Source organism: Ursus arctos, unplaced genomic scaffold (assembly GCF_023065955.2).
Source record: "Ursus arctos isolate Adak ecotype North America unplaced genomic scaffold, UrsArc2.0 scaffold_7, whole genome shotgun sequence".
In the NCBI taxonomy this organism is placed as follows: domain Eukaryota; kingdom Metazoa; phylum Chordata; class Mammalia; order Carnivora; family Ursidae; genus Ursus; species Ursus arctos.
The window spans coordinates 40,928,935-40,955,798 of NW_026623089.1; the positions used below are offsets into that span (position 1 = coordinate 40,928,935).

Consider the following 26,864-nt stretch of genomic DNA (forward strand, 5'->3'; position numbering starts at 1 on the left):
AGAAAATAACATGCTTAAATAAATAGTTATGTAAGTGTATCTGTGGTAATACACAGGAATCTCACCAAAAAGTCTGCCTTGGAGGCTTGTGCTGTGAGAATTTGTGATGGGTGAGACAATTATAATGAGGTCTTTTGGAAAGTCTGAAAAAGGAGCAAAGAGAACCAACCATCTCACTAAATTCCGAGCTATAAGGGATGGAGAAGTTCCACTTTATAGAGACATTTCTTTCTTTCTTTTTTTTTTTTAAAGATTTTATTTATTTATTTGACAGAGATAGAGACAGCCAGCGAGAGAGGGAACACAAGCAGGGAGAGTGGGAGAGGAGGAAGCAGTCTCATAGCGGAGGAGCCCAATGTGGGACTCGATCCCACAACGCTGGGATCACGCCCTGAGCTGAAGGCAGACGCACGACTGCGCCACCCAGGCGCCCCTACAGAGACATTTCTAACTGCCATGTCTTCAACACCCTAAGGTCACTAATTTCATCATCACCACTGAAGTTACTTCCTAACTAGACTTAACCTTTTCCCAACACTCAATTTTTTATTCGAAGCAAATTTAATGCATTTAACCTTTGTATTTCTGCTTAATGGTCCCCTCTTTATTCAAAACCTTTCACTTTCCTTCTGAGCCAACAGACTATTCTCCCCAACACAAACATGAATTCTTCCAGGAACAGAAAGGCAAGACAAACTAGTACAGCATTATACACTGCTGATGCGTTTCTACGTCTTATATCCCACACCAGGGGCCTCAATATTAGATGCACAATAAATGCCTCCTGGTTTATGAAGTATTTTTAAAAACAAGAGATAATCTATTTTCAACCAATCAACTTTGTACTACAAATCCCCTAACCTAGTTACTCCAAAGTTTTTTTTGTTCGTTTATTTCTATTAAATGAAAAAGCTCACAAATAATTAGAACTAGATTACGCTACACATCAATCTTTGGCACATCTGCGCTCAGAAGAGATTCTTACTGCCAGCTATTCACTGAGGGCATCTGGGTGTTGTCCTGTCTCTTCTCTGGAATAAGCACAAATGACCAAAATACACATGAAGTAAATCAGTGGTTGCAGAGATGCCTGGCAGGGGCAGCGTTGGGTCACTTCTGTTTCGGTGTGTCAGGGGTAACGGTGAACAATACTGTCTGTGTTTTCTGCACAGAATTTTTACACAGATAAAATCGGTATAAAATGGTAGTGAAGGGTGCAGGGACTAGCATACAACAGATCTAGGTCTTCCGTGCAGATTAAATGAGAGAAATTCATAAATATTATTTAGTGGTAGCTTTATGTTAGCATATCACCATCTTTATAATTTGCAAATTAAGTTTTACGTGCATTATACCATCTGTATGACCCTTACGGTGAGTAAAATTATTCCTACTCTGAGAGAGAAAAGACAGGCTCAGAGAGCTAAAGCAACCTGCTGAACTTCATACAGCTAGCAACTTGAACAACGAAAACCCGGATCTTTGAACCCCAAGGGCCGTGTTTTATCCAGTCGGCACATGAGCAAGTCCATCAAAAAAGGAAACGGGAAGTTATTTTTCATTGAGCCACGTAAGATCTTATTTCATCTTCACAACTCTGCAAGGAAAAGGGGAAGCTCAGCAGAGTTCAGAAACTTGCCCAAGATCATACAACCAGGAAGAGGCAAGTCTGCGCTGACAAAGGCCAAATTCCACTCACTACCGCAAAGTCAGAAGCCGGTAGGTAATGAGGAAAAACCCGAAAGCAGTATGTTCCTCATTACACACCACTGCTGCTCAGGAAGGGAAAAACTCTGCTCTCCTGTGTGACGCTGCTAACACGTCTTTCACCAGGAGCTCCCTCACGGTCTCTGCCAACAGGGGAACGAGAGAAAGCTGGAGGAGGGAAAAGGGACTTGCTTCTTCCTCACTTTGATGTTCCCAGTCAGCCACCTGAGCCACACGCCCCAGTAGGTTCTAGTTTCCAGCTTCCTGCCACACTTCAGAACCAGCCTCATGGCCCATGTTCAGACCCAGGGGTGCCGGCACCTCAAAGTCTGAGAGCCAGCTCCTCAGGACCTATGCTCTGAGCTCCTGAGAGAGCAGCAGCAGCCGGGCTCTGAGCTGCCTTGCCTCCACAGGGGCACACGTTCTCCAAGCATCCAGGTTCTGAAACCTTAGTCTCTTCCGGGTGGTAGCTGCTTCCCACAACGATCATTTCTGCTTAATCCCAGTGTTCCATTAGCTTTTTCAATTCCCAATACCTGCGTAGTCAATTCCCTATACCAAACTCTTCCTCTGAAAACAGTCACTGACTGGGCTGTTCCTGACTGGGTCCTGATACAAAGGCTTTCAGAAAACAGACCTCAGAGAGTAACAGACAGACTATACATACACACCACACACATATTTTTATATATATTCACTTCACCAAAGAGGAGTCAACAACATAGCTAACATTTCCTAAGTACTTATGAACTGCATTTTAATATATATATGTATTCAAAGAGTTCTAAGATATTCTGACCCTAGGAATGAATTCTTCTAGACTCAGTACATTTCACTTCTTCTCCCACAAATAATTATAACCTATCCAAGTTACAAGTTTGTTCAGGATAGGCTGGGCTTTCTATTCTAACCTATGTGACCCAAAGTCAAAATGCTTGAAAGAATACCAAAATTTGGTTATCAAAACCAAGATTTCTCATTTCCTTAAGCAACACTACATGTAATAAAAGACTTTCTGGGTTAACTCAATAAATCGCTGTGGCCAAAAAACTAATTCAAATACTAAATCAATCTTTAAGTGGAATATATCCAACTACCAGAACTAAGAAAAAAAAAAAAAGACAAAGCAAAAAAAAAAAAAAAAAAGACAAAGCAGAACTTCAAAAATAACAAAAACCCCCACCCATATTTCACTCAGGAAACTAAATCAAAATATTCTGTATTTATGCCCTCGATATGAAAAAAACACTCTTTCAAAAATAGTCATGAGCTTTGGAAGTATGTCCCTCCCTAGGAAGATCTGGAAATAATGCGGGTGACTTTTTGGTTGGTGACAAAGGACCAAAATAGAAAATGGAATGCAATGTGCAGGGACGATCCCTCAAAACAAAGAACTGTCTCAACTAATGTCAGTAGTGCTCTCCTTGTTGAGAAACACTGATTCTTGACTAAATGACCTATCACTTTGCATTATCTGAAGGCCCCTCTGTGGTTCGAGATGTTCAAGAAGCAATAGTATTAGGCCTCCAGGAAGAAAAATTATCTTGATCAAACTAATGTCTGAATGCAATTTTACTTTTACTTTACTTTTTTTTCTTTTCATTTGACCATTTTAAAAAAGAATCCTATTCTTGCTGTATTAACCACAGTGCCTGCACGAGGCAAAAACAACTGATAATCAACCGTTTCTCTCCACTTCTTTCTCTATTTACAATTTTTAAAAAAAATTCAGAGCACACAGCTTTCCCTGAAGCTCCAGGAGTAGAGGCTCTGTCCCAGACAAAGCCCCTCAGCATATTCCATCCTCCATGTGGGAATGAAAAGTTCAGGGGAAAGCCAGTCTAACACAGTCTCAGGACTGTGGCTAGGCCTTCAGAGACACTGTCCTTCTTTCAGACTGAAAAAGTCTAAGAAAACAGTTGCCCAAGAAGCTTTTGGCAGTTATGTTGGCACCAGAAGGGGAACCAGAAGGCAGAGAGCGCCAAGAGACTAAAAGAAGCCAAGTTCTTACAGCCATCAGTGAGCAGCAACCTTGCCTGAAGCCTGAATAACAGGCACTTTTCAGTTTACAGTCAATAAATTCCCTTTATTTTTTAGGTCAGAGGGAGTCAGTTTTTCCTTTAGAACCAAAAACATTCTAGTTGATAGGAAGGTTTAAGGGAAAGGCACGCTTGAGTATTCTGGGTTAGACTGGCATAAAATGAGTAATTCTGAATAAACTAAACAACAACATAGACTGGCATGAGAAAGAGTTACTTTAAAGATGGCTCAAGTAGTATATAAATTTACTTAGTAATGTGACCAGCAGCATATAATTTATTACTCCTGGTCTTTCTCCTCTTACCCCCCAAATCTGCTAGCCCCCTCAGTCTTGCCCACCTCAGCTAACGGCCTCTCTACTTTTCAAGTATCTCAGGCCTAAAATCTTGGGAGTCATTCTTGACCATTCCCTCCTTCCTTCTCATATTCCATATCCTATCTCTCAGCAAATCCTGCTGGTTCTACCCTCAAAATATACTTGGCCCCTACGCGCTTCTCACCACCTTCACTGCTCTCTCTCTGGTCCAAGACACCAACACTGTTTGCCTGGATTACTGAATAGCCTCCTAACCGGTCTCCCCACTTCTACCCTTGTCCACCTACAATATATTCTCAACACAGCAGCCAAAGTAGTGATAGGAAGCCTATTAGGTCACATCACCCCTCTGTTTACTCACAGTAAGAGCTGAAGTCTATAAAGGCCCACAGGACTCCAGCTCCTCCACTCCAACTGCACTGGCCTCCTTGTCCCTGACACATGCCAGGCCTGGCCCTGCTGCAGGACCTTTGCATTCACGGGTCTCTCTGCCTAGAACATTCCTCCCCCAGACATCTGTATGATTTGCTACCTTACCTCTTCCAAGGGCTTACTCAAATATCCCTTTCTTATTTACAGTGTTCTTGCTCACCCAATTTAAAACTGTAATCCCACCTTCACCCCTGGCACTCCTATCTTCCTTCCCTGATATATATCTACTTTTTTTCTCTTTCGCACTTGTCATCCTATAATTTGATACACAATTTACTATTTATTTTGTTTATTGCTTGCTACCTGCTCCAGAACGTATGCTCCATAAGAGCAGGGGTGTTAGTCTATTTTTTCACTCTGTATTTCTAGCACCAAGAAGAGCGTTTGGCACATAGCTGGTACTAAATAAATATTTGCTGAGGGAATGACTTGAATATAGCAGAAGGAATTAAAACATCATGCCAATTTCTTTTACTTTTATATACAAATGAGACTTTCCCAAACGGGCTGTACTGTGGGTAAACTATTCCATTTCCTTATCTCAACACAACTGAAATGATACAAAAACCACACCACTTCCTCCTGCTCACTTCGAGCCCTGACTTGTGTCAAGATCCTGTGAGGAAAATTTTCCACTGTTTTCACTGCATATACTCGAGTTTGAGATATAAATTAAAAGGTCTTAAGAAAGTCTTGTATAAGTAAACATAACTTCTCAAGATCTAAAATATTGCTTAAGGCAAACAATGGCTTGGGTTATACTTTGACAGTACCACATAGTTAAAGCAAGTTAAATAATTGTGGAAATAATCACAGACAAAAAGAAAATACAGCCCTTTCTTTGGTACAAACAATGTGGTTTGACAAAGGGAACTTCAAAGGACTATCTAAACTCAACTGCAATATTTCAGTAAGTAGACACAAGTAAAGGTTCAAAGGTAATATTTATATGTAAATTGTAAGTCACCAAAGGCCCTGAATAAGACCTGAGGGTGTTACAATCAGATCATTAGTAATTCTTCCCTGTATTTAACCATAAACTATAGGAAACTAAACCTTGAGACTTGCGAACCTGTAGGTCTACGAAATAACACCCTCTGAGTTTACAAATTGTGTGGCTTGTTAAGTTGGAAGCACCTGGGAACCCAGGAAGCACTTCCGGCCTGTGGATGAAACATCTACTTTTCATTTTGTTACTCTATGTCAGAACATTGCCACCATTAAAATGTGCTGATTTGGGGTGCTTTGCTGAAAAAGTTCTGTGGCGTGGGAAGGACTTTTTTTTTTCCTTTTAGTATCTTTCAGCTAAGATACCTAGTTTAAATATTTACCAACTAACATTTTTAAAGAAAGGCAAAAAATAAAATAAAATAGAAATTAAAAAAACAGGGGCGCCTGGGTGGCACAGCGGTTAAGCGTCTGCCTTCGGCTCAGGGCGTGATCCCGCCGTTATGGGATCGAGCCCCACATCGGGCTCCTCCGCTATAAGCCTGCTTCTTCCTCTCCCACTCCCCCTGCTTGTGTTCCCTCTCTCGCTGGCTGTCTCTATCCTGTCGAATAAGTAAATAAAATCATTAAAAAAAAAAAAAAGAAAGAAATTTAAAAAACAAAAATAAAAAGAGGCGCACGGGTAGTTCAATCGGTTAAGTGACTGACTCTTGATATCAGCTCAGGTCATGATCTCAGGGCTGTGAGTTCGAGCCCTGCATCCAAAAAAAAAAATTATTTATTTTTTTTAAATAAGGAAAGGACTGCACATAGCTCAGTCTTCGGGTTAGGAGACCTAAGAGTTAGTTCAAATTCTGCCTTAACTAGCTCGCTGATCCTGGCCAATTCACTTCCCTCTCCAGGCCTTAGTTTCCTCATCTGTAAAATAAATAATGCCATGAAGTCTTCCACCTCTCAGTCTGTGAGTCTGCAAACTGCTCTCACTGAATACAGTGCTTCATAAAGACTTCACCTAAGAATTACCTAGGGGTTACTGTATACCTGAAACTAATATAACACTGTATGTTAACTATACCGGAATTAAAATAAAATAAAATAGAGTGGGTTTACCACCACTGCTTTAAAAAAAAAAAAAAAATTACTTAGGTGCTGAGTGAAGCAGGGTAAACACCATAAATTCCCACCCTCTTTCTCTGAAGTAACCACTGTTCTGAATGTGGTATTTAACATCATGTCTTCATATGCTTTTGCTGTACGTAGTACATATCCCAAACAATATAGAGCATTGCTTTGCCTGTTTTTGAATTTTTTATAGCTGTATAAAAACTGTATTATTCTATACATATATTTTTATATTTGCTTATTTTTCACTCAACATTGTGAGTGACTTCCATGGTAGATACATGTAGTTCTTTTTCATTTATTTTCATTGGTATATAGAGCATTCCATCCTATGACTATCTTACAGCTGTATTTATCCACTCTCCTACTGATGGACATTGTAGGTGGTTCCATATTTTTGTATAAGCAATGATTACAATAAGCATAAGCATAAGCATAATAAGCAAAGCAATACATAAACCTGAATAGCTGTTTCTGTTGTTGCTTGAGCAAATAAACCTGGAAGGCAGAGTCCCTGAAGTAGGATTCTGGGTCTAATGGCAATCTTGGTAGACATTTTGGTAATTTCACTGGGACTGTACTATTTTGCACTTCCAAATACACAACACTGATACAAGGACAATTTTTAAATACTCCTGAAGGACACAGTATACACCTTAACACAGGGAAAGACATACTGCATTATGTACAGAAAGCCTCATATCATGTATGTCAATTCTTCCTATGTTAATTATAAATTTATCACATTAAAGTTCCCTTCTATGCTTGCTAAGAGTTTTTCAACATAAACAGGGTTTGATTTTGTTGTTTTTTTTCTCCATCTATGGATACAATCACAGTGTTTTCCTCCTTCAGTGTGTTAATGGATAAATTAATTAGCAATAATCCATATTAAAAGCTTTCTTAAAGAGACCATCTGTGGTAGTTTTTAAAGATGTCCACAAATTCTTTCGTATTCCCTTTTTCAAGAGGTGGAGCCTAATTACTTTGAGAGTATGCTAGACTGAGTAACTCCCTTTTAACAAACAGTAGAAAGTGAAAGTGACAGAGTACGTGTTCTGAGAGTAGTATTAAAAGGCAATGCGGCTTTCTCTCCGCTCTTTCTTGGGTCATTCATTCTGGGCTGAGGAACTGAGGCCTCCTGCCAATAGCCATTTGAGTGTACCATCTTGGAAATGGATCCTCCACACCCCCGTCAAGTTTTCAGATGAATATAGCCCCTGCTGACATCCTAACTACAACCTCATTAAGACACCCTGAGCCAAAAGCACCCAGTAAACTGCTCTTAACTTCCTGTGTTAAGTTTCTGTTGTTTCAAGTCCCTAAATTTTGGGATAAATTGTTATGTAGCAATAATTAACACACTATCTTTCGATTCCTGGGAAATTCAATTTTGTCATTATTGAATAATAAATTGTCTGGTCTTCATCCCCGGTTACTAGAAGGGAACCCCTGAAGTAAATCCTTGGAATTTCCTGGGTAATAGGAGTGTCTGTTATGCACGAGCCTCACAGATCATACCTGAGTTTATGACTCAGGCTTGAGGCTAGTCACCAAAAAGGCCAACCATGTGATCAGAATGCTGGGGAGGGGACAGGGCTGAAGATTGAGTTACATCATGTGGCCAATTATTCAATCATGCCTACATAATGAAACACAGGTAAAAACACTTTATACCATAACTCAGATTAGTTTCCTGTTTGGTAAATATATCAATGTGCCAGGAAGATGACACACCCTGATTCCCAGAGGAAAGGAGGCTCCACATCTGGAACCCTCCCAGACCTCACCCTATGTGTCTCTTCATTTGGTTGGTCCCAATCTGTGTCCCTTATAATAAAATGATCATTGCACATGTACCACTTTCTTGAATCCTGTGAGTCATTTTAGTAAATCGTCAAATAAAATTTGAGGGAATCATGGAATCCTCCTGGATTTGCAGCTGGTTAGTGAGAAGTCCAAGTAGCCTGGAGACCTCCAAACTTGTTATTGGCATCTTAAAGGAAGGGCAGTCTTGTTGGGGGCTGTGCCCTTATACCAGTGGAGTCTGCCACTAACTTTGGGTTAGGTATTATCAGAACTGTACCGCAGTACTGTAGATACAATTATGTTTAAATACACTCCTGGATTTGTTTTGCTAATATTTTGCATCCATGTTCATAAGTAAGACTGGGCTATCTTATTATCCATGTCTGGTTTTGGTATCAAAGTTATACTAACCACATAGAATAAGCTGGGAAACTTTCCCTATTTTGCTGTTCTCTGGTACACTATGTATAAATTTGGACATATCTACCACTAGAATAGTTTGACGGAACTCAGTTTTAAAATCATCTGGGCCATGGGGTGCATGGCTGGCTCAGATGGTGAAACATGTAACTCTTGATCTTGGGGTTGTGAGTCTGAATGCTGCAATGAGTATAGAGATTACTTAAAAATAAACTCTTCAAGAAAATAATAAAATCATCTGGGCCAACGGCTTATCTGTGAGTACATGGGAGGGAGCTGATCTTTCAGCATAAATTAAAATTCTCTAATAATTATAAGAATATCCAGGTTTTCTATTTAGTCAGAGTCAATTTATTAAGTTACATTTTTAAAAAGAAAATTGTTATTTACATTATTAAATTTATTGACATAAAGGTACTGAAGGTATTCTCTTATTTTTAAGAAAAACATCTCTTCTATATTTGAAGTTACACTCCTCCCTTTACATCCCTAATACTATTTGTGTTTTCTAGGTTTTTCTTGGTCGTTCAAATGGTTTATTTTATCAGCCTTTTCAAGAACCAATTTTTGATTTTTGTAATCCTCTCCTATGTATCTTAAAAAATATTTTTTTCCATTAATTTCAAACCCCAATTCTATCACGGATTAGCTAGAAGCTTGCATTAAGTTTCTCTCTGTGCCTCAATCCTCTCAGCTACAAGATGGGAATAATAACAGTACTCACCGCACAAGGTTGTAAAGATTAAATAAGATAATCCTTGTAAAGCATATGGAACAATGCAAGGGCTAGATAGCAAGTGCGGACATTTATTTTTAAGATTAATTTAATTATTTGAGAGAACGTGTGCATGTGCACATGCACAAGGGGGAGGGGCAAAGGGAGAGGAGAAACTCCAAGCAGACTCCCCACTGAGCACAGAGCCCAACATGGGACTCAACCCTACCACCCTGAGATCACAACCTAAGCCGACACCAAGAGTCGGATGCTCAGCTGACTGTACCACCCAGGCGCCCCCCCAAGTGCTGGCTTTTACCTTCATCATCTATTTATTTCTCTTGAATTTATTCTGTTTTTCTTTTCCTAATTTGTTAGACACTTAGCTTATTAATATTTTTAATTTTTAATATGAGTATTTAAGGCTTTAGCGTGTCAGACAAGTATTAGTACCCAAATTTTCTTTATTGTATTAGATCTAGGTGTTTTCTGACTTGTACTGTCATTTCACTTTTGGCCTGTGGGATTTATAGAAGTATGTTTTTAAATTTTGAACCATGGGTTTGTATATACTGTTATTCATTTTTAACTGAAGTGCATTTGTTGGCAGAAAATATGGGTGATATGATTATTTGAAATGTATCAGAATTATTGATATTTTGAAATGTATTAGAATTTGCTGTATAGTCTAGTAAATGGTCACATTTAATAAATGCTAGCGTCTAGAACAAATGAACTTGTCATGCTCTCTGCTTAAAAATCTATGAATATTCTCATTTTAATAGGGCGGAATTATCAAGACATAAGAAGAACTGTTAGAATCTGGCCTCTGCAGGGTTTTCTAACACCATCCTCCCACTCCTCCATATCCTTACAATGCTCCAACTGTACTGAAATCTCTGTAGCACTCTATCTTTAAAGGCATTCCCTTCTGACTTCCATTCTTTTGCACAGCCTCTGGCCTTTACCAGGTTAACTCTAATTCATTCTTCGAGACTTGATCTATGAGTAATCTTGGCAGGCAATCCCTGATCCTTACTCATCAGGCTTAGTGAGGTGTCCCATCTCTGTACTTCTGGTGCACCCAGAACATGTACCACAGCTGCTTCACAGCTCTTGGCTAACATTCATTTAAAAACGATTTATTAATCCCTTGGTATGTGCTCTACACTGATTACACAACGGTAAATGAAGCAGATATAACTCCTCCCATTAAGAGATGTATATAGTCAGGCGATATTTGGACTTATCTTGCAGCTTTTGTAATCTCCATTTTCTGGCACACTCCTAAGCAAAGCAATAAGTGTTCAATAAACGAATAAAAGGAATAAAAGATATATAATATCTTAAGGGAAACATAACTGAGGAGTTAAACCCATTACAAAAACCACATAATATAATATTCTTTATAAGTATACTGGCATCTGAAAATGCATCTCCAAACCTCACGGTTATAGCCAGTAACTACCAGTCCAACAATCTCTATGCAAGTACTAGCTCATGAACTTCGCTCCTATTATCACCTCTGGTGATTTCTAGATATCAAAGAAATTTAGATCCAAGTCCTGAAATAGGAAACCTTAATATACTCAAAAGCCCTCTTCCTAAAATATTTCTGGCTTATTTCATGTTTTGAATTATCTTAGCTCTAAGTTTATTAGCTTTTCCTTATCATACTTTTTTAGTAGTATGAAATAAGAAATTCAATTTAGTCTACATGCTTTACATGTATTAACACATTTAATCTTCTTACGAACTTTATAAGCCAAGTATTCTCATCATGAATAATTTTATAAAAATAAATCTGAAAATAAAGCAGTGTATGATTTTTTTAAGAAAGGTATTAAATACCAAAATTAATTCAAGAGGAAGTAGAATACCTAAATATACCAAGAAGGTAACTATAAAGTAGAGGTCATCAAACTGGAAAGGAGATGGAGGAGAAGATAATAAGGAGGGCAGTGGAGTGGGAGGGCAGTGAGGAGGAACACAGGCTTTGGTGTATATTGTTCAAGATTTTATATAAGAGCTCATCAGACCTCCTATTAGTCCCTTACAAACAACAGATGGGAGGGAGCGAGGGAGGAATGTAAGAAAGGAAGAAAAGGGAGGAAACAGAGGAGCTCAAGAGTTAAACTGGAATTTCTGAGATACTTGGATTGGAAACCATCTTACAAACAAGGTGGAAGCGTAAGACACTAGAGAAAGAAGGAAGTACTGGAGATGGAGCATAAGGATAGGAATTGAAACGTCACTACAGAATATGAAGAGATGCTGCTGAAAATCCTGTGGTATGCTCTCCCCACAGTATCACATATAGCTGTAGCATCACAAACGGCTACCTGAACCTGAAAGTACCCAACACAGAGAATGATCAAATATATAAGTAAGCCAGGAGTGTATCTGTCGACTTAAATTAAGAATCATGGTATCTCAGGGGCTCCTGGGTGGCTCAGGTGGTTAGGCGTCCAACTCTTGATCTCAGATCAGGTCTTGATCTCAAGGTCATGAGTTCAAGCCCCACACTGGGCTCTGTAATAGACATAGAGCCTACTTTAAGTAAGTAAGTAAGTAAATAAATAAATAAATAAATAAATAAGAATAATAGTATCTTAGTTATGAGGAGGCAGTCTTCATGGAAGACAATAGGAATAAACTTTCTCTGTCTCCCTTGTGGGGGGGGGGGTAGCATAATAACCCAAGAGCCTAAGGGCAAGGTCCAGAGGATGTCTATAGGATGAGTTCTAGATTTCTCTACAGAAGAGAGTAGGTGTGGGGCGCCTGGGTGGCTCAGTCAATTGAGCGTCTTACTCTTGGTTTCAGCTCAGGTCATGATCTCAGCGTCTGAGATCGAGCCCTTGGTCAGCTTCCCGCTGAGCAGGGAGTCTGCTGGAGATTCTCTCTCTCCCTCTGCCCCTCTTCCATCCCAAGCCCTCTCTCTTACTCAGCATTCTCTCACTCTAAAATAAATAAATCTTTAAAAAAAAAAAAAAAGGCGAGTAGGTGTAAGACTAAATTTTCAATGGTGTGCTGGGAGATACCAATAGGAAGGGTAGAACTCATCTTTGCTTCGAGGCTGGAGCTCTAACTGCGTTTCTGTAATGCAGGGTTTCAAGAGGCTGTTAGATCTAACAGATCTGCTACGTTGCTCAAAAATCCTGCAGTTGCCAGTGCATGGAGGCACTGAGGAGACTCCTCCCAGAGCTCCAAGACATCAGTAACAATTTGTTGGCTTCACTGTTATCAGTCCACCGGACAGAAACAACTCCGACTTCCATGCTGATTGGTTTGCCACTGAACAATAGATGCCTACAGCCAGAACTAAATGAGTGCTTAGGGAACCCAAGACCCCCAGAAGTGGGTGCAAAAATGCAATTCGCTTAAAGGGAACTCAGCAAGCAGAGAAAAAGCTAAGCTCAAAATAAGAACCGGTGGCTTCAACTTCAGTAGAACAGAAGAGAAATGTGTGACAGTGCACAAGCAGGACACCCAGAGGCATCAGTCTTATCAGTAAAGGAGAAGCGACTCGTGGATGTCAAAGTACAGGAGCTGCCAAACAGGCTATCGGTGCAAGATTTCGCTCCCAAAGACACTGTCAGAGCATTTCAAAGAGGATCCCCCATTATGACAACAGTTTGCCAATGTGAAGAAAGTGAGCACCTCTGGGTTTCAATGGTGCTAGGAGATGATGTGCTTTTCAGTTACTGCTTTTCTCCTAAGCAATTCAAACACGAACAGCTTAAAAAAATCTTAAAAGAAAAAAAAAGGGGGGTGCCTGGGTGGCTCAGTAGGTTAAGGATCTGCCTTCTACTCAGGTTATGATCCCAGCGTCCTGGGATCGAGCCCCGTGTCGGGCTCCCTGCTCATGGGGAGCCTGCTTCTCCTTTTCCTCCCCACTCATGCTCTCTCTCTCAAATAAATAAATAAAACATTAAAAAAAAAAAAAAAACATGAACTGCTACGCAACCACTGAAGAGCCACTAAATAGGGCCCAGCAAGAAGGGTACACTCTGTGTTCCTTATCATGACCTTTGCCCTCCACCTCCCCTTGAAGAACTTAATCTTTGCTGACTCCTTTTATATCCTAATTGAGAATTAACGCTCAATGAAAGATGACTGTACATTTAGAAAATTTTTAAAAAATTTTGGAAGTGACTCCGAAGGCTGATTAGGACCTAGAGAAGAGGCTCTCAGCACATTCAGCTCCAGTCCAAAGCTGCCCTGATGTTCAATCAACTCAAAGGTACTAGAGATAATCTGTGGTAGAAAGAGAGGCCATGCAGATTCTCTGGCAAGTTCCAATAGTAGAGATAGAGGATAGACCTCTAGATTTTCTGAGGCAAGGATCTGATCTCTGTAATGCTGTATGAAAAGTGTAGTTCCTGGTATGATATTGCACCCTAGTAAAGAACCCAACCATGGAACATCAAGGATTTAGTGACCAGGGCTACCTATCATGATCCACCAAGTCCCAAGGGCAGGTGCAGCAATAAGTTACTGAACGATGGAAATGGTATTTTTGTAATAGACCGGGGCAGTGCCAGAGGGCACTAGTAAATTACAAGTAGTAGCCCAGAACCTCACATCACTAGCTCCTATTACACGGGTGTCTTTACTTCTGCTCACACCAACGCTTCATGGTAGGTTCCTGGTGACCAATGGCAAAAAGAAAGACCTGGGGCCTGGCTGCCAGAGACAAGTCAAAACTGGGCTTCTACTGCTCTGCAGCCTTCCCTGGATGACTCTGAAAGACAATGAAGAGGGAGAAATTCTCTTGGTGGGCACGGCAAAGGGAGAAGTGACAAGAGAAGAAAACATATGGACTCCTTGGGAGTGGCGAATGGTATGGCTCACTGGTAGGGGGATGGAAGGAACAAAAGTGGAAAAAAACTGGAAAATAAGAGACAAGGCATCTGGAGAAGAGGCATATTGCCGGTTCTACAAGAGTCAGCCCAAAGTGCCAATCTTTATATCTTACGGTAATGCCCACCACAAGGCACTAACAGAGGAGGTGCAGTTAACTTTCTAGTGTTGAACAAAACAGTGGGGAAACAAGGGGCAGACTATATGTAGCAAAACCTAACTAAGTCAATTTAATACATACAAATGCACACACCAATAACACTGTAAGGATACATTCATTCAAGGCCATAAAGCAAACAAATTAGAGTGGTTTCCTATGGCAGGAGGAGATGAAAAAGAGAGATCAAGAAGAAAGGAGATAAAATCTATCAGTTGAGGAATTTTATAAAGAACAAAATAATTTTACTGCCATAAACAGAAGACGTGATTAACTCAGGTTTCTGAATCACAGTCTGAATGTACTGTCACAACATTAAATGGAAAAGCTGATATTACTCGTTATGAATCGGAGGTTCTCAAAATAAATATACAACTATGAAAATATTTTTAAAAATTCAACTGTGTATGATCTGAAATCATTCTGAATACTACCAGCAGTACACATTCCACACTTTGGGAAACACTGCTGTCACTATTCTGGGATAAGAATGATAGAGGGGTTCTTTTAAAAAATATATACATATAAATGTAATAGAGTACAAATACGAATTACTCTGAGAGCTTAACTAGATTTACTTTAAAGAGAAAACCTGATAATAATTCAATCACAAAGCTTTCCCCAATAATGTAACGTCTTGCAGTTATATAATGTATAATTACAAAACAGCGACTACTTAATTTTCAATATAAAATGTTCAAATATTTCTAAATATTGCAAAGTCCTAAATCAGTTATCAATTAAGGGGTGAAAAGGACTTGAATAAAAACATCAAGACTAGCTAGTTTTGTATCATGAGGTAACTTAGAACCTCACTATAAGGTATTTCTCTAAGGACATTACCATACTAATGCTTATCTGTTAACATGAAACCACCGAATTCTGCTTCATGAATTTCTTCATAGATCCCAATTCACTGAGCAGTAATTCCATTAAAACAAGATACCACACTTCAGTAAAACTGTCAGAATTATACCTAAAGAAATATTTTAAACATTCTTTTTACTAAATAGTATGTAGTATTTAAAACTATAGCAAAAGAGATAAATATGACCAGAACAGTATTTCTTTAAAAACTGCTCTTCTAGAAAAGGCAATTACTTTTAAAAAATTAATTAAAAAAATAAGAATAAAAAGGCAATACTTTGTTTTTTTCATAATATCTCCCTTACAATATGCTAAGGCTCGAAAAATAATGTACAAAAATATTTGTTGTATATAAACAAATAAAGAAACCAGTAAGACATTAACTTTAATGCTTCTTTAAATTTAGAAAACTTAGGGGCACCTGCGTGGCTCAGTCACTTAAGCATCTGCCTTCAGCTCAGGTCATGATCCCAAGGTCCTGGGATTGAGCCCCGCATCGAGCTCCTGCTCAGTGGAAAGCCTGCTTCTCCCTCTCCCTCTGCTGCTCCCCTTGCTTGTGCTCTCTCTGTGTATGTCTCTCTCTCTCTGTCAAATAAATAAAAAATAAAATCTTCAAACTTCGAAAACTTAGATCCAACCACATTTGAAAAATTACTTATGTTTGCTATCGACGCGGCCCAACATTATCTGTACTATCCAGATAGAACGCATGGGCATCATCACCTCTTTCCAACATAGAGCAGAAATTAGTGTTCCTTCTTCCTTGACAATATCTATTCCACATGGTCTTTCTTTTCCATTTCCACTGCTATTACTTGGATTAAATTCTGATTACTTCATACCTAACACCTCCTACAACCTTCCGAGCAGCCTGACTCCTAATTCCATTTCCCTAACGATGTACGTTCACACATCACTGCTAGAGCGATTTCCCTAAAGTAAAATTTTCTTTACATCACACTTCCTACCCTCTCCAAGACCTCTACCATATTCCTAGGGAAATATTCATTTTCTATCAATTGGCTTTTCTACAAATACCTTTTCTTACTTTATCTATCCAAATTCTACTCATCTTTCAAAACCCACCTCAAATAATCCCTCCTATATTCTGTCTGTACTTCTCAGTGCTATAGAACCCTGATGAAGAAGTAATGATCCACTCTTCTGGCATTTAGCACTTTTACCTGGCAGTGTCGGTTATCACTACTCATATTACTTACATACATACCTTACAGATACGACTATAAACAGAGGATGGGGACCACATTCTTTATTTTCTGATTCCTCCTTTGTGACTTGCTGTTGCATAATTTAACAGGGACCAAAATAAGTAACATCCTGTAGAACAAAAATAAGTGCTCTGGGGCCTTAAACTAGGAAGGAACATGTTCTTAGAGTCAAAGAAATATAGATCAGAGGTACCTTGGTGGCTCGGTCAGTTAAGCACCCGACTCCTGATTTCAGCTCAGGTCATGATTCCAGAGTCACGAGATCAAGCCCTGCATCGGGCTCCACACTGGGCATGGAGACTGCTTAAGATTCTCTCTCCCTCCCCCTCTGCCCCATCCACTCCCATCACCCCCAGCACTCATGCGCACAGGCTCGCTCTTAAAAAAAATACATCTATATCTATCTATATATATCTATATAGATATAGATCAGAAAGGACCTCAGGGATGAATCTGCACTCGAGATGGGTCTTTAAAAGTTGACAGGCCTTCCACAAGAAAGAAAAAGTGGAAAAAGCATGTCAGGAGAAAAGAGTAATATGAACAGAGCAGGGAGAAACACAAGGCAATTTCAAATCACTGGTGGGGGGGTATTATACACACATGTAGGGGTACAGAAGAAGAAAATTAAATTTTTGTTAAATAACCAATGCTTATAGATTTTCATAATTTCAGGTAAGCTGATCCCTATCTTAATCAAGAGCCTCATTATTTCTTGCTTGAAATAATTAAAAGCATCCTAATTGTCTCTCTGCTTTTGGTAACCTCCTCCCCCTTCCAAACTATCATCCGTATCACTGCCAGATTAATTTTAACAAAACACAATTATGATCCTGAAATGCCTCTGTTAAAATTTTTCAGTGACTGCCAACTATTCACAAAATAAAGTCTAAACTCCTTACCGTAGCATTTGGAGTTCTTCACAATTAAGATCTCTCCCAGACTTGTCTCTCAAAGCCTCTCTCATACCCTGAATTCAAACCATACAAAATGATTTCTCCTGTCTTTTGTATATTCGATACATCTCAAGCTTCCTTTGCTTATGCTGGGCTCTGTGCATGAAATTCTCTCACCTCCCAAATTCCACTCAGCAATCTTTCCAGTCATCTTTCAAGACTCTACTCAAGTAACATTTCCTATGTGAAGCCTCCCTGACAATTCTCTCCTCTAACAGTATTAAGACTTTTCTAGGTGTTGCCAAATACACCTTTTCAATTTCATATAGCACTTTCCCAACTGCACTTGAATTAGTTGTTTTCATACTCATCTCTAAGCAGACTACTTCAAGAGCAAAGCAAGGAACCCATTTCACCGAACATTTTGTTTTCTCAGTGCCTAACACAGTGCCTGGCATACAGTAGGTATTTAGTAAGTGTTTAAAGAGAGAAGGAAACGGATGCAGGCAAAGGTATTACTCACTTAATGCTATACTGTTAAGGGACTTTACTACTGGAGTAGTTTGTCCATACTTCGGCAGGGCAAAAAAGAGTCACTGACAGTACATGCGGAATTATCTTTCAGAAGATGTCAGCTGGCAGTAACATGGAGAGGGAAATGAGTGAAGAGAGGCACAAAGCTGGGAGAGCCCTGCAATATTTTAAGTGAAATGTAACAGAAGGGCCTAACCTTGAATGGTGATGGGGGGATTGGAAAAGAGAGAATGGAAACATTCACAGCACATTACAGAGGTCAACAGATGGGACTGGATCTCTGACTGAGGGCAGGAAGGAAAAGGTGAGGAATCCGATTCAGCACTGAGACTCTGAACGTGGGTGACAGAGAGAGGTCCAGAAAGAGACGTGGGAACCGTGGTGTGAAGCAAGCAGTTGGAAAAACGGGCCTGAAGGTTAGAGAGAGTGTCATAACGGAGATGTGATCAAGAGTGATCAAGAGATCACCTTCGAGGTGACTGTTGAAATGAGATTAGGAAAAACATTGAGAAGAAATAGAAAAATTTCAAAGATAAAATCTTGTGGAGGTCATTACTTGAAAGCAGGAGGAGAAAAAAAAGAAATTATGAAGGAGTAATTAAAGAAGTAGAACTAGAAGAACACAGGGTCATAGAAACCAAGAGAACTGCAAAAAGGGAAAACGGCAACTACTACAGTGATCAAAAAGTATGAAGCCTAATAAAAGACAATTAAAAAGTCATAAGTATCTTTCAAAAGAGCAAAGACACCAGTGGGGCAGGGTGAGAAAAAAGAGTGCATGCTGAGGAAGCAGCAGCAGGAAGCAAAGCCAACCACTTCAGGAGGAAGAAATACACACCAATTCATAGTATATGTCCTCTATTCATTTTTCTAAAATATAGATTGCTGAAGAACTCAAACCCTCTACCTGATAATCTGAGTCTGTAGATGGACTGAAAATAATGAACCCGACTTCTCCATACATACTGGCTTAGAATGGCTTCTTCTCCCCCATCCCTGGTGTCACTGCAGTTCCTGCTTCTTTAAATAAACTCTATCTTAAAGACCTATATTTTAAGACATTTTTATTCTGAATTACATAATGTGTGAAAGTTTCAAAATAATATAAATATCCATTTTTAATATAACCCACCATTTTGAACTCTGCTTGGTCATCTTTAGAGGGAATAAATGTATCTCTATATATCATCTAATGCTTTTCTATAATTAGAGTGAAGAAAGTGCTATCAGTAATAAATAAGTACCTTTTATTCCTGAAGCGGTTCAACATTTATAAGAGAAAAATATATTAGAACTACTTATGAACTCATAAGGAGGTCATTAAAGAAACTAAAGAAGCTAAAATAAAGTTGCAGCAGTAATACATACGGAAGGACTATTTTCAATTTTTTTCTCCCTTCCAAGATTTTATTTAAATTCAAGTTAGTTAACATATAGTGTAGTATTGGTTTCAGGAGTAGAATTTAGTGATTCATCACTTACACACAACACCCAGTTGCGCATCCCAACACGTGCTCTTCTTAATGCCCATCTCCCATTCAGCCCATCCCCCCAGCCACCTTCCAGGACTATTTTCAACTGTTAACAAATGAAAATGTTTATATTACTCTAATTATTTTCTTAAAAGTCTTTTCCTTACCTCAGAGATGTGGCTAGATAAAACTGTACTTCCAATTTTCTCCAAACAGCTTTGACCTATGCTTCCATCTCATGAATTCCAAGACAGTATTAAACTGATGCATATTTTCATAAATCTGTTAAAAAAAAAAAAGAACTTACTTATAAGACTAAAAGAAACATGCAGAAGCAATACTAAACATTTGTCAGGTGTAAAATTATACATTTTTAATGCAAAGTCAATGAAAATTCTAAAGTTCTTTAACTATCACTTGACCATTTTCCCAACCTCTGCTCAAAAAAGTTTCCCATTTTGCATATTTTCAACTTCACAAACAATAGTTCTGTGGAAAAAATTACCTGCATGTAAAATTTCTGTATTAGCTTGAAAAACCAGGAACAACTAGAAGCAGCACTAAAATTCACAATTCTACAATAGTCAAATTCCTACTTAGGCAAAAATATATTTGACCACCCACCTAATATCTCTATTTTCACTTTTTATCACAAAATCTCAGTAAGCAGTTTTAATTTCAGTCGACCTTCTTCCCAGAATATTAAGAACTGGAGGGGTCAGGAATTAATGGCATTGCTTGGTCTAAGCCCAAGGGATAGGTTACAACTATGTTACCACTGACATTTAGTTCCCCTGCCGCTTTAAGACACAAAGTTCATAAATCTAAAAGAGGGAAACAATGAAAAATTTTGATCTAAAAAGGCATGTTGTTTACTTACAGATTTTAAAAATAATTTTGTTGAATGGATCTTTTAACTGAAACTTCAAATAGCAAAGTATTGTTTCACATTTTAAAAGGAAAAACGTTAAGCTATATGAACACTACCTATGTCCCACTGCAAGGTCAAAATGCCTTTGTCTTCAAGTCCATTTAGAAGTAGCACTAGTGTCACACTGAGGTTTAGTAGTCTTGGCAATAAGGACTGAATGCATGTAAACTGGGGCAACCTGAAACGGTCTAGCATATCAGATAGCAGCCTTTCTTAAAGACAAGAGTCTCCACTCAGCAGACAGGCTGCCATAGGACCAAGCTAAATCTTTCATGGTCCAACTAAAGACAGACTGACCCTGAAAGCAATTAGTAATGCTTTGTCTGCATTTAGGAGCCTTAAATAGTCTTCTCAATGCACAAGTTACCCACAACTTAACTGATCTCTAACATTTTTCAGGGTACTCACAGGTCTAAAACCCTTAGACCACCACTCAGAGAAATGAGGGCAGGAATGGAGATACGGTGTTCAGGGATTTTTTTCCTTTTCATAGTCTTAAAAAATTTCCCTTATATAATAAAAAAATAAATGCATTGTTTTTTTATTTAGAAATGACAAATATCCTCCTCCAAAGCCACTCTGCCAACAACTCCATTCTTCCTTAACAGTGTATGTGGAAGAAAAGAGGAAAGGCAATCTCTATATTAAACAAAGCTCAGATTAACCCATCCTCATAAAGGTTAAAACAATCCATCAAAAGGACTATGTTTAAAAATATATGGCCCGATTCTAATTCTACCAGTTATTTCCAGTGGATCAAAGAAAATTAACATGTAAACCATCTATTAACCGTCGTTTATCACGACACCACTTATTACAACACTATGAACTCGTGTTTAACAACCACAAAGATCTAGTCCAAACTGAACACTAAGGAAGTATAGCAATATTTTCATCGAAGGTTTTGTGTCTACAACTTTCAAGCCTGTAAGTTCTAGAAAACACCTTTAAGGAAAAGGTAATTCTTTTAAAAACACATCAGGTCTTCTTAACAACAGAATAAGTGAAAAATCAAACCTTTCTGGATACATTCTAATATTTTATAATTGAGCTAACATTAGAATTTCCTCAAAGTTCATAAATATCTGCAAACAAATATGAAAAGTGCATTTTAATCCCACATTATCTTTACAAAATACCTTTGCCGTCAAAATGTACACATCCCTCTTGGCTTTCAAAATTACTAAAGTTAAACTTTAAACCACCGAGGTACTTAAAAGAGCATTAACCATACAGAACCCATCAGTGACAAACATCAACTGTGGATATTATAGTTATCTCTGACTCTGCGTGTTAGGACACCACCCATTCACTCCTATATTAGTAAGATTTGCTTTATAGAAAAGAACAGCATACATATGCTTTTGATAAATACGCTCAGTCTAAGACAAATTTAAGATTACTTTTGAGACTGTACCAGATGTCAAAAAGTAGTCATTTCTTAGCATTAGCAATATTGACTGCATACTTTTTCTTTTCACCACTCCAAATACTCTCCTCCTCAACTGCATTTCTCCTCTCTAAGCATCCATAAAAAGTACCCCAAATATCGTACAAATACTGCTGTTAATACTATTGCTGCATTCATATAACCCTTTTAAAAAATCAGAACCAAACTACAGAGTATTTGACAAAACATCCCAGCTGGGCTCTAAAGCTAAAAGCGTTACGGTTAAAACTTTTGGTACATTAACTGGAAAATTCAAACATCATGCTTCAGAAAAATATAATACAGTTTTAGCTGTAAGTAATTCAAAAGAACAGTATAATTTAGTTTTATCATGCACTTCTATAAGAAAGCAGGTAACCACATAACACAGAAAGGGATGGTCAACTTATGGATGGGTTATGTTCTAAAAGATCACTTAAATTGAATGTAAGCTTGATTTTGAAACTTAAGATGCCTTTCTCATAAAACCAAAGATATAAACAGTAAGATTAAACCTGTAATACAAATGAACTACAGTACACAATTCTGTCATAGCACTCTTCTGCTTAAGCATATTTCCATACCGAACTCTAACTTTTTATTCACTGTTGTAATTCTAGAATCTAGCACAGCTGATGACACACAGTAGATTTCAACAAATACTGGTGATCGGAAGAAATGAACAGCAACAACTCAATGATATGAGAAACTGGCTTGTCTAGAAAACCTTACCTATCTTAATTATATCAGACAACCAAAAGACACGGAGAAAAAAGCTTCTTCCAAAAGAGATACGTGAAAAAGATTTTTAACACCAGGGTGAGAAAGCTCTGATCTAAGTCAGTTGTGGCAATCCCATTCTCCCTGCCAATGAGTGGTTTAGCTATAAGCATCTGATGCAATTCTAGCCAGTAAGATGAGAGACTAAGTTTGCTGGGAAACTAAGCACTGGGAAAAGTGTTTCTGGGAAAGGTTTTTCTGGCTGATGAATAAAAGACACCTAGGTGAAAACATCCCCTCCACTACCTTTTTTTTCCAGGCAACTCTGGATTTGAGTTTGTCAAGTAGAATGATGGCAGCCATCAGGACCATGAAGAAGGCGACACCCCAAGAGGACAACCCAACAGATAAAGAATGGCTGCATTAAAAGACAGAAAGAATCTGGGTCTTTGGTGATGTTGTTTTGCTTGAATAAATCCTAAAACCGTATTACTATATTGGATCTTTTTATTATATTAAATCTTTTTATTATTTAACCAATTTTCAATTACAAAAAGTAACCCAATGAATACCATGATTCAGAAACCAATACACCATTTACTTCTATGAACTCAACCGTTATTTATACAATGATAACTCACCTAAATATATATCTCAATCCAGATGCTTCTTTTCAACTAGATACATACTTCCAAAGTACTAAATATTAGTGGCACATCAAGTACTTCCAAAGTACTAAATATTAGTGGCATATAAAAGCCATCATTTACCAGCACCAAAACTGTTCACACACCCATATTCACTTTTCTGGCTACTGGCAGCACCACCTACCCAACTGTCAAAATTGGAAATCTTGGGAGCACTAGTCTTATCTCCCTCTGTTTCACCTATTATATTTAGATAGTTATTAAATGCTGCCCATTCTAAGTCAGATATACCTTTAAAATCTCTCTCCTTTATATCTATACATATCTAGTGCAGGCTCTCATCTTTCACTGCAACCTGCCTCCTTTCTTACCTCCTGTGTTTCTAAAATACAATCGTGCTTCTTGAAAAGATTTTAAACATAAGTCATTAGGAAAATAAATATTCAAAACTATAATGAGATACCACTACATACCTACCAGAATAGCCATAATCAAAACGCCAACAGCAAGTGCTGGTAAGGACACAGAGAAACTAGAACTCTCACACATTGCTATAAAATGATATAGCCACTTTGAAGAACAGTTCGGCAATTTCTTAAGTTAAACATAAACATAAACTCACTATATGATCCAAAATTCCCTCTATAGGAACATACCCAAGAGATATGAAAATGAGTGTACAAAGACTTATACACAAATGTTCTCAGCAGCATTATTCATAATAGCCCAAACTGAAAACAATCCAAAGGTCTGTCCACTGGTGAATGGATAAACAAAGGGTGGCATAATCATACAATGGAAAACTATCACGTAATAAAAAGAAACGAAGTACTGGTAGATGTTAAAATATGAATGCACCTCAAAAACATTCTATGTAGAAGAAGCTAGAGGCAAAATACTATATATTGTATGATTCCACGCATATGAAATGTTTAGAAAAGGCAAATTTAGACAATAAGAAAGCAAAGCAGTAGTTGTCTAAAGCAAGGGGTAGAAATGCGAAATTTGGGGCAGTGATGAAAATGTTCTAAAATATTTATGGACTGTTGATGAAAATGTTCTAAAATATTTACAGCACAACTCCAAAGTTTTACCAAAAATTAAAAAAAATACAAATGTATTTTTTCAATGATTTCCAACTGTGTATAAAATGAATTCCAAATTCTTTAGGAGGCCATCCATAGATTGCTATAGTCTGCTTTCCATCTATTTAACCTCCTTTATCTTCTGCTACCAACTCTGCCAAAAAGCCTCCTGCTGGCCAAATTAGACTATTTGCTATGTCCTAAATATGCCCGGTTATTTAATGCTTCCACCTTTCTTCAAGCTTGCTACTGTAATTCAAAAATCAAAACGTTATCTTTATCTTTTTGCCAAGTGAACTTCCATTTGTTCTCACAAAGATCCACCTCCAATACCTCCTCTTTTGTTGAATCCTCTTGCAGCGCTTAGCACACCGAGTTATGATTATTTATAGGTATATCTTACTTATTAAGACAGCCCGTGTACAGCAATTGCATCTTACTAAGGCTTGTGCCCCCTGTGCTTGAAACACAGTCCATTGACCAGCACACAGGAGGTAATCTATTTATTTTTGAATAAATGACTGATGAAGAGTGACAGAGAAGAGGAAAATCCCAAAGTGGGCAAAATGAGCTCTGTACCATAGAGACATTTGTGTAAGTATGGTTACAACTGATGTTATATAAGAAAGAAAAACAGAAAGTTATCCAATCTCACCTAAATGTTTATCAGTGTGGGATTGGTGAAACAGTCACAATGAACATTACATAGTCATTAAAAAGAATGAGATACATCTCACCTATTTGTACTGATATGGAAAGATATCCCAAATACCCTTAAGTTATGAAAATAATAAAATAAGTCACTCCTTCATTATTAAAAAGAAAACTATACACACAAATAGGTGTGTGTGTGTGTACATGCACACACATGCAACACGGGTGAGGAAGGTGATGAAAGGCACACACCAACTCGTCTGAGTGTAGGCAAAAAAGTGGAAACAACTTAAATGTCTGTCAACTGATGAGCGGATCCACAAAAGGTGGTATATCCATTCAATGGCATATTATTCAGCCATAAAAACAAATGAAGCCATAAAAAGAACCAATTCCAATACAACACAGATGAACACTGAAAATATGTCACTAAGTGAAAGAAGCCAGAACAAAAGGCCACATATTATCTAATTCCACTTATACAAAATACCCAAAATATGCAATTCCACAGAGACAGAAAATAGATTAAGGGTTGTCTGGGACTGGGGGTGGAGGGAGGAATGGAGAAAGACATCAAAATGATGGCCTACGAAAGAAAAAAAAGGGGGCAAATTAGAATTCATCAAAATTAAAAATACTTCCTCTGCAAAACACCCCGTTAAAAAGATGAAAAACAAGATACAGAATGGGAAAATATATTTGCAAACCATATATGTGACAAAGGACCCAACTAGAATATACCAAATCTCAAAACTCAACATTAAAAAAAAAAAATTCACCAAGAAATTGGACAAAGAATATAAAAAGAGATTTCACTGAAGAAGATATCTGGATGGCAAATAAGCACATGAAAAGATACGGTCAACAACACTAGCCATCAGGGAAATGCAAATTAAGACCTTGCTGAGATGCCACGATGCACCTACTGGAACAACCAAAATAAAAAAGCAGTGACAATAACTAAATGTTGGCAAGAATATGATGAAAACGAATCTTTCAGACATTGCTGGTGAGAATATAAAATGGCACAGCCACTTTGGAAAATAGTTTGGAAGTTTCTTTAAAAATGAAATACACACTTATATGCAATCAAACACACTCACGGTTGCAAAGAAATGAACATGAATGTTAGCAGCATTTTACTTTTAATAGCCAAAAACTGGAGAAAACAAAACGTCCTTCGAAAGGTGAATGGTTAAACAAGCTGTGGTACCATCCACACAACAGAATCCTACTCAGCAAGAGCAAGGGATAAACAAGTGATACACAAAACAACTTGAGTGAATCTCAAAGGAACAGGGTAAGCAAAAAGGTCACATACTGTATGATTCCATTTCTAAAACACTCTCAAAATGACAAAATCATACAGATAGGAAAAAAAACCCCTCATGGCTGCCATGGTGGGGGACAGCTGTGTGTCCAGCAAAGGGAGATCTTTGTGGTGACAGAATCTGTGTCTTGATGTTGAGTTGGCTACACACGTCTACATGTATGTTTAAATGGCACAGCAATATACATATAACATGAACCAATGTCAGTTTCTGTTTGGATACTGTACACCATGTAGTATTAAGTAACCACGGGAGGAAGGTGAAGGGTACAAGGGACCTCTCCTCAATATTTCTGCAATTTCCTATGAATCTATAATTACTTTTATGTAATTAAAAAATGTTTAAACCCTATTTCCTAAAAATGTTTTACCTCTGCTTTGAATTAGATTTTGAATAACAAAGCAACTGTTCAAACTAGTCAAGATACATTCTTTCTTTCAAATCAGCAAGGGAACTTCAATTCTGCAGTGGTTTCTAGTATCCTATGGAAATGAAGAATCCCCATAACAGAAGTCTAAACAAACCAATGGTTCCTAGACC

The 26,864-nt window shown here is 38.1% G+C and overlaps 1 protein-coding gene across 4 annotated transcripts in view; it reads right to left on the minus strand.

Moving 5' to 3' along the window:
* BMPR1A (bone morphogenetic protein receptor type 1A) overlaps positions 1-26,864 on the minus strand; it is a 133,156-nt gene that overhangs the window by 39,626 nt on the left and 66,666 nt on the right. Inside the window, exons 2-3 of one of the 4 annotated variants that reach the window (XM_057308742.1) lie at positions 19,695-19,809; positions 15,818-15,981 (exon numbers count right to left, since the gene is read on the minus strand). The gene's annotated coding sequence lies outside the window, so the exon portion shown is untranslated. Of the gene's footprint in view, positions 1-4,424; positions 4,623-15,817; positions 15,982-16,624; positions 16,735-19,694; positions 19,810-26,864 lie in introns of those variants that run through there. The other 3 variants (XM_026504604.4, XM_026504603.4, XM_044386247.3) reach the window with 3 other exon arrangements.